The sequence below is a fragment of the Molothrus ater genome, chromosome 14 (genome assembly GCF_012460135.2).
Source record: "Molothrus ater isolate BHLD 08-10-18 breed brown headed cowbird chromosome 14, BPBGC_Mater_1.1, whole genome shotgun sequence".
In the NCBI taxonomy this organism is placed as follows: Eukaryota; Metazoa; Chordata; class Aves; order Passeriformes; family Icteridae; genus Molothrus; species Molothrus ater.
Genome location: NC_050491.2, coordinates 15,121,888 through 15,130,433, shown reverse-complemented (window position 1 = coordinate 15,130,433; position 8,546 = coordinate 15,121,888).

Here is an 8,546-nt window from a genome sequence, read left to right as displayed (position 1 = left end):
TCAAAGAGGGAATGCTGCCTTTGAGATAAAGATGGCTCTGCTTTGAAAGGTTTCTCCTTTGTTCGGGGATGTCCACCCACCACTGGGACAACTCCTCCTGAGAGACACCCGCCAGGAGAAAAGCACCTCCCCTGCCTGCTCCCAGGGAGCTTCACCTCCAATTTTTGGATGCCTCCATCAAAGAAAAAGTTCATGGCTGACCTTCTCCCTGCCTTGGAGCCCAGCAGGGATGGGTCTCCATCTTGGGACAGAGAATTGACTCTACTGTGCAATTTTTAAACGTGGAAAATTTTAACACCACACTGGAAACTTTCTTATTTGTAAGATGTGAATCCCAATCTTGATTGAGAAATTAGCTGTGGGACTATGATGGGCTTCTCCAAAATACACATGGAGATTTGTGAATTTGCAACAGGGAAGCAACACTGTCCCTTTAATAATAAATTGTTTTATAATTTATTATTAAAACCACCAGCCATTGACCCCACCAGCAAGGGTCAATACACAGGAGTTTGCAACATGAAGTAGGATCCTGTGTAGACTTTCTGAGCCATTACTACGTGTGAGTACCCACAACCAGGAGTACCAAGTCTCCACTGCTGCTGATGAATTCACACATGATGCTGAAGTTTCAAAACACTGAAGCCTGGGCAATATTTTTCAAAAGATGGATTGGCATTTTTAATAATTCCCAGATCCCAAACACATATGAAATGAGCCCTTGATGAGAAAGGTCTGATTACAAATAACCTGCAGAGAGATGAAAGTTTGTTTTTAATATCTGCCTTTGACTTTCAAGAGGCTTCAAAAGAAGGCAAAGACTAGAAAACAGTTTGATTTAATACTGTTAGATGTGTGAAATAAAATGCTGGACAATAAGAGATGTAAAACAAGCAACAAGTGCAAATGACTTAAATCAAATTAAAGAGCTAATTGAAAATAATGGAATTAAACCCTTTTTTGGTTGTTTTTATTCATCTGGTTTTCAGCACTGTTTGCAACAGCATTTTTTTTTATCTTCTTTACTTTGAAGAACAAACTTTCTCTGCCATGAAAGACAATGATTTTAATCAGGCTCTGAAATGTCATTCTCTGGGGATGTGGCTGTTAAATGCCAGCGAGGAAGAGAAGCTCCATCAACACAAACCAGCAGGGCAGCCACAGAGTGAAGCAGCCTCAGTGTATGGAGCTCTGATGCAACATCCTGATACTGAGATCCTTCAGCTCCCATCTCAGTGATCCCCACCAACACGACCTTGCTTTCATTCTCTCTATATCTAAACGAATTTTTTCTTTTGTAACAGACACTCACAGCTTCAATTGAGCAGATCTTTGGCTCCACGAGGAACCACGAGGTATCTGCTGGTAAATCTCTGTTTTCAGAACAGGTCACCTAATGTGGAGTGAGCTTTTTTGGCTTTATTTAAGCAACTGAAGGGAAATGGGGGTTTTATGAGGGTATTTGGGTGGTTTTGTATTCATTAAAGCAGAGGAGTGACCCCTCTGCAGTGGGGTTGGTGCAAACCTGCCTGTGCTGCTCACAGCTGCTCACAGCTGCTCCTGGCTCTCTTGGGAGAGGAGGAGTCCCAGCAGGAACACGACTGTCCTTGGGTCTCCTGTTTGTCCTTGGGTCTCCTGTTTGTCCTTGGTGCTCCTCACTGTCCTTGGGTCTCCTGTTTGTCCTTAGGTCTCCTCACTGTCCTTGGGTCTCCGGTTTGTTCTTGGTGCTCCTCACTGTCCTTGGGTCTCCGGTTTGTCCTTGGTGCTCCTCACTGTCCTTGGGTCTCCGGTTTGTCCTTGGTGCTCCTCACTGTCCTTGGGTCTCCGGTTTGTCCTTGGTGCTCCTCACTGTCCTTGGGTCTCCGGTTTGTCCTTGGGGCTCCTCACTGTCCTTGGGTCTCCAGTTTGTCCTTGGGTCTCCTCACTGTCCTTAGGGCTCCTCACTGTCCTTGGGGCTCCTGTCTGTCCTCGGGGCTCCTCACTGTCCCCCTTCTCTCACCCTGCCTTGCAGTGCCAGCTTGACTTCTCCTTCCTCTCCTCTGCCCTCTCCCAAGCCTCCTCCTCATCCTCCAGCTGGGTTTGAGCTCCAGGGCGGGCAGGGATGGCTCAGGTGCATTTGCCCAAAGGACCTGAAGCTTTCAGTGCTTAGAAAAATCCTGCTGAGCAGAATTGAGGATTTTAAGGGTTTTATCGAACTTAAATGATGATTCTGTGATTGCAGAGCACATCTGCAGGGGGATGTTGCCCACAGACCTCGAATGAGGTTTGGCTTTGCCGAGCAAAATTAAACCTGTTATAAGCATTTTGTACAGAAAATTCCCCCCATAAAACCCTGTCATCAGTGTTCAGAAGGCTTCTCTCTTTTTCTCACTGCAGGCTCCCAGAAATGACTTCCCTGTGGAGTTCAGAGCTGGGCAGCACAGCAGGCTCAGCTGCTCCTTGGCTTTAGAAGTTATTTTTGCTTTACCCCATCCTGCACAGAAGCAAACCACACCTGGAGCAACCTGGTGTTGTGGAAGGTGTCCCTGCCCATGGCAGGGAATGAGATGATATTTTAATTCCTTCCAACCCAGCCCACTCTAAGATTCTGTGATTAACTTTTCTGCCTTTCTCATGGGCAGCTTAATTTTAAGTCTTGCAGAAGAACAAGGGGAAAACCAACTGAGACAACATGAGGACAATTCCCCTGCATGTGGAAATGTGGATTTTTTTAAATGAAATTATTTCCCCTGTGTACTTCTACACTGCCTCTTCATTAGAGGGACAGGAGAAGTGTGTGCTTATTCAGTCCTGAGCTCTCATGGTGAGCAGGAATTGCATAGGAAAAAATCATCCCTGGTGCTAAAAACCAACCTGACACTGCTCCTTAAGTTTGCTGAAATATCCAATCAGTTTCAGTGGGTTTTTCAGGAAAAGGAATAAATAAAATAACGGGAGGAAAAAAAAGGAAAAAAAAAAAAGAAGGAGGGGAATAAAGAAGAGAGAAAACCCATCAACCCTGGTGTGTTCCCATAATAAAGGGTCTAAAAATGCCCCACTCATTGATGCAAAATTACACTTATTGTTTATCCTCCTTCTACTTCACACAGCTTTATACAATACACACCACGAAAAACACAAGCAAACAACCGACACATTAGTTAAGAGACCTTCCATTTTACTTTGGCAGTTCACGATAATGGAATTTAATTGTGGAAAAAGCTGAATAATTTTAGCTGAATGTCATTTGGTTCATTCAAACTGGGAATCAGGGACATTTTTAACAAAGGTTTTCAAACTTCTTTTGAAATCAGGAAGCTGCTGTGCACAGATAAGGGGAGAGGTTTGAGGATTCTCTATCAGAAATTTCAAGGTTTTTTCCATCTGCTTTTTCACATTAACTGGTAATTATCCAGAAAGGCACATAATAGTGCAGAAATGACAGAAGCTGACAAAGGTTTTCCTAAGATATGTAAATTGTCAGTGATAGGCAAGGTGCAACAGAAAGGCTTTCTACAGCACAATTATTTATGCCAGTTTCATTTGCTTTTAGGTAGCACTGATGGTTCTACCCCACTGCTGCCTTTATCACAGGCACTGCACATTCCCTCACCACCAGCACACAGGGAAGGTGGCAAAAACTGAGCTTGGAGCTTGGTGGTCTCCTCCAATGCCTCTATTTTCTATTAAATATGTGCACAAGGGCTGTGTGTGGAGATATTTCTGAGGTGGTTATAGCCTTCCCCTTCATTCCTCACGCCACAGAAATAAATTAGGAATGTGATCCTTCCCAGTGAAGCAGCTCCCACATGGTGGTGGTCTCAGAGCCCACCTTCCTCACAGCAGCTGTTCGAGGGAGGAGGTGTTAGAAGGGACACTCAGCTGCCTGTCTCTGAGGTTCATTAGCCCTCTCTGCTAATTGCCTAATTGCAGCAGACAGATGAACTCCTTAGAGCTGCTCAGACAAAGCCCCTTCCTCCAGCTCTCTCTGTGCAGGGATTCTCTTGATGGGGTTGGAAAGGTGGGTGGTGGGACCATCACTCCATTTGCCTTTGGAAGTTCATTCTGGGAATGTAGAACTGTGGAATAGTTTGAGATGGAGGGGACCTTTTGAAGGTCATCCAGTCCAACCCCCTCAAAGAGCAGGGAGGGTTGATTTGGGTACCTTAGGTTATACTCCTCAAGGGAGGAAAGATCCCCTCTCCCTAAATTGTCCACTCAGCCCCAGAATTATCACCCATGGCATTACAAACATGCCGTGCCCTTGCCCTGTCCCAGCAGGTCACCAGGCTGGGCTCCAGCTCTTGAACAGGGCTTTACAAGGGTATTTTAAATCTCTGTTGTACAGGCAGAGGGTTTTGATAGATACCCTTTGCCAAAGGAGAAGTTGGGCTGGACTTCTGAACCCTTTTTGGGAACTTAATTCTTATTTAAGTAGAGAGTAAGGGGCCGTGCTGGGAGAAATTCCTGCCTGACCTCCCCCTCATCCAGCTCATACCAGAATTACAGGTTTTAATTAACCTTTCCTGGGAATAGGATTACCATGTACTCACATGTACCAAGAGGTGATAGGATCTTTAATGGATGGAAGGACTTCACCTGCTGTAGTGGCACCAGAGGTGTTATGGTGGGATAATCACCTCCCGTCAGCACCTAAGGGATGTTAAAGTACCCTGATGGGAGGAGTTTCCATGTGCTGGTGGGGGTGGAATTAATTTCCTTTATGGTAATAGTCCCTGAAGTTAATGGGTGCTGAGAGAAAGGAAACAAGATGCAACACAACAAATTTGTATTTAAAAAAAAAAACAACAAGATTGCATTTGAAAGTCAATGGGCTTTGTTATTAACTCTAAGGACCTTTTCTCCTATCTGGTGCTTTGTTTTCCCAAATCAGGGAGGTCAAACTCGAGTGAAAGGCTTTGGGAGGTTTGGAGAGGAAGGATTTCACCCACCAGAGCCTTTGGGCTGCAGCTGGTGCCCAAGGTCTGCTCCCTGCAGGAACCAGCCTGGGGTTGCTTGTTTTCCTTATTTTATTTGATTTTTTTCAAGACAGATTTTCTTCCAGGGGCTTTTATGCCATAAAGATTCAACAAAAACTTCCAAGAGTTTCTTGGTCAGTGCTGAACCCCACCAGGCTGTGCCAGTCTCTGGGGGTTTGGATGAAACATCCCAGCAGCCAATTTTTGGGGCTGCAGCCCCAGAATAGCTCATGGGCTCATGTCCCCTTTTGTCCCCATTCCTGTTAATTCCCCGGACTCCTTCCTTTCCCTGTGCAGCTCCTGGTAGTGCTCCAGCTGCTGACACTGGGCTGTAGCTCCTCTGAATGCTGTGAAAGCAAAAAAAAAAAGGCATCACACGTGCCTGTGTTTAAGCAGAAGTCGATAAATTATTAATTGCAAAGGAAACCCCAGCTCATGCTCAGGGGAGACCCCAGGACAAGATGAGGTGGGGGGACCAGATCCCAAGCCCAGCTGGAAATGGATTTTGGGAATATGTAGGTGAATTAAATGAGGCGTGTGGGCCAGCAGCATCCTGCTGATGTTCACACAGAGCATTTAGGATATTAAAAAATTGCCTGGGTGGTAATTATGTCCTTAAACTTTCTGGATTTCCTTTGGTTTTACTTTTTTTAGGTTTCTTTTTTAAAATAAAGTTTAAATTAGATCAAAAACCACCAGGCCTGTGAAGATGGTCCCAGGTGGTTTGTGCACAGCAGAGCTGAGGACTTTGGAGTTGTCATGCACAGACATCAGGTGAGAGCTGGCAAAAGCACTTTGAAAAGGCACAAAGGCACTTAAGGACAGAAACCCTGAGGATGCTCAATAAACAATCACAGGAACGGTGCCTGTGCCGTGAATGTGACTTTGCCATTATTGCACATTTCTGGTCCTGTTTGTAATGACATTTTGGCCACTGTCTAAATACACAGAAATGGCCTGAATGCATCATCTGGACTATCTGATGTTAGTTTGAGGTTTTGGAGTGTTTTTCTACAGCCTATCGGTAGACTTTGAAAGAAGAAAAGGGGAAAAAATTAAACATATTTCAGAGTAATTGAACTGTGTTCACATTAACTTACACTAAAATTATTTTTAATTAAATGAACTTCCCCTGTTTGTAGCTGGAAGGTACTTGTGTGAGATAAAAACTCCATTCTAATAACACTGAGACTCACCAGCACTTAATTAGCATCACAACTCAAGGCAGAGGGAGCAGGGAGGTGGGTCTGTGCTGCTGGGTGGGATTTTGGGAAGGGATGCTCAGCCCCCATCCCAGAGCCCACCCAGCGCCTCGAGGAGCACCGGGAGGGGAAATCACACCTAGGATTTGACACAGTTTGTGGCAAAAGCAATTATAATTAACATTATATTAAATATTAAGTCAAGATCATAAAATGTTGATTGGTACTGATTAGCTGCATAATCCATAATTAGAAATCACTGCACCCTTCAGCAGGTACTGTAGTGCCTTGCCTGTGATTTCACCGCTAAATTAGGCGAGAGTGATTCAGCTTTTGCCCTGAGTTTACTCCTGCATTTCATTTAGGGCAGAAGCACATCCAGGTAAAGAAAGACACAGGATCTGTTTGCACTCAGTCTGCTCCCAAATCACCCATCCTAAGGGCAGCTCCCCACCCCTCCCATGCCCATGGAGAAGCGATGGCCAAATTGCCCTTGACCATTCTCAGCTCTGCTTTGGTTTTGTCCAAAAGATGTAGGGAGAAGCTTTGGAACTGCCTGGGGAAGTGCTGGAGTCCTCATCCCTGGAGGGGTTCAAAATCCATGTGGATGTGGCTTTTGGGGACATGGGGAAGTGCTGGCCTTGGCAGTGCTGGGGGATGGTTGGTCACAGTGATCTTAGAGGGTTTTCCCAACCTAAATGATTCCATGACTGGATGGAATTCTGTATTCTCTGAAAATTCCTTGGGTATTTCCTCACCCCAAAACAGGGACTGCAGAAGGTCGAGCTGAGGCCATGCCCTCCTTGCTCAAGTCAAAGTGAAGCAGCATTAGGCAGCTACAAGAAAATTATTTCTTTTTGGCCCAAACTCAAAATACACCTCAGGACACCTCAGCAAGGAGGGAGCAAAGAGAGATTCTTTATTCTGAGTGATTTTAGAGGACCAAACCCATCTGTGCCTCACTCTTTAATGGGGTGGAAGCAGGGACCCTGTGGGGAGGTTGGTGGCTCTGGGCTGAGGAGCTGCTGCAAGAGGGTGAATTATTTGGGGTGTTTTCAAGGCTTGCTGCAGCAGCCCTGCTTTCCCCTAATTTTATGGGTCCATTTATCCTGGATATCCATTTGAAATGGATAATGTCATCATCACACACTGGGAAACGCTAGAGTTGTGTTGAAGTAAAGAACAAAGTCCTCTAAACCATGAGGTTTTATGTCTTTCCTGCTAATTTCAGTCACTGCCTTGGCTGGAGACCCAGCTGTGATTTTCCACAGTAGAGCTGGATAAAAATAATAAAATTTGGTGGATAAAATCCCAAAACCATGGAGCTCCAGCAGCGTCCTTGCAGCCGTGCTGATCCAGAGGGACCCTCGGAGGCTGCGCTGGGCACCCGCTGGCGAACCCAGGGCAGCAGAGAGAAAACACATTGTGGTAATTTCCTCTTTTCCAAAGGCACTTTGGAGTCCTAGGGAAGAAATCTTTTCATTCCTTCTGCCGTTATCTTTGGCTCTGATTAGCAGTGCCTGGGAGTGGAGCTGAGGTTCTGGGCAGAGCCTCAATCAATTAAATCAATGCGGCCGTGACGCTCCAGTGATTCTCCCTAACCAAGGGCTGGGTCTAAAAGGAGGGCACAGGGAATCACAGGGAATGTGGTGCAGGAAAGCTGGGCTGAAATCCCTTTTTCCCTGTGCTGGATAGCATGGGATGCAGCCTTGGACTGGCTCAGGGAGGTACTTGCACTCACACAACCATTCCCACAACATTTTAATTATTCTCCTTATTGTATTAATGACCATATTTTTATTTAAATCAATAATTTTTAAAATTTATATATATATGCATTTTTATATATTTTTATATATTATATATATATATATTTTATATATTTTTATATCTGTACGTGTATATATATATATATATATATATATGTATATATGCATATATATATGCATTTTTATTTTAAATTAATGAGATGGCACAGACCATCTCCATTTTTAAGATCTGCTTTTGCCTAGTCCAGGGAATCTTTGCCCAGCCTGAGCTGCTCGAGCAGCCATGTATCCTAGGAAGATCTTTGTCCCACTGCAAAGCATCCAAACCGCACTGACATTCTTGCAACAACCTGCAAACACCAGCAGGCACCAGAAAATGCTCCCAAACCTGGTGTGCTCTTTGCTGAGGCAATCAGAGTGTAGGGGCAACCTCTGGGTGAGCAGCTAAATAAATAAGTTGAAAAATTTAAGAAGATTCCCATGCCATGACTATCAAAACCAAGGTATTTCCACTCTTTCGGCATTTTCATTTTAAAAAATAAAAATTGTAAAAAAAATAAAAGCAGAATGTCCTCTCTCTGTCACCCTTCCTTCCCTGGGCAGGAGTGCAGGAGGTG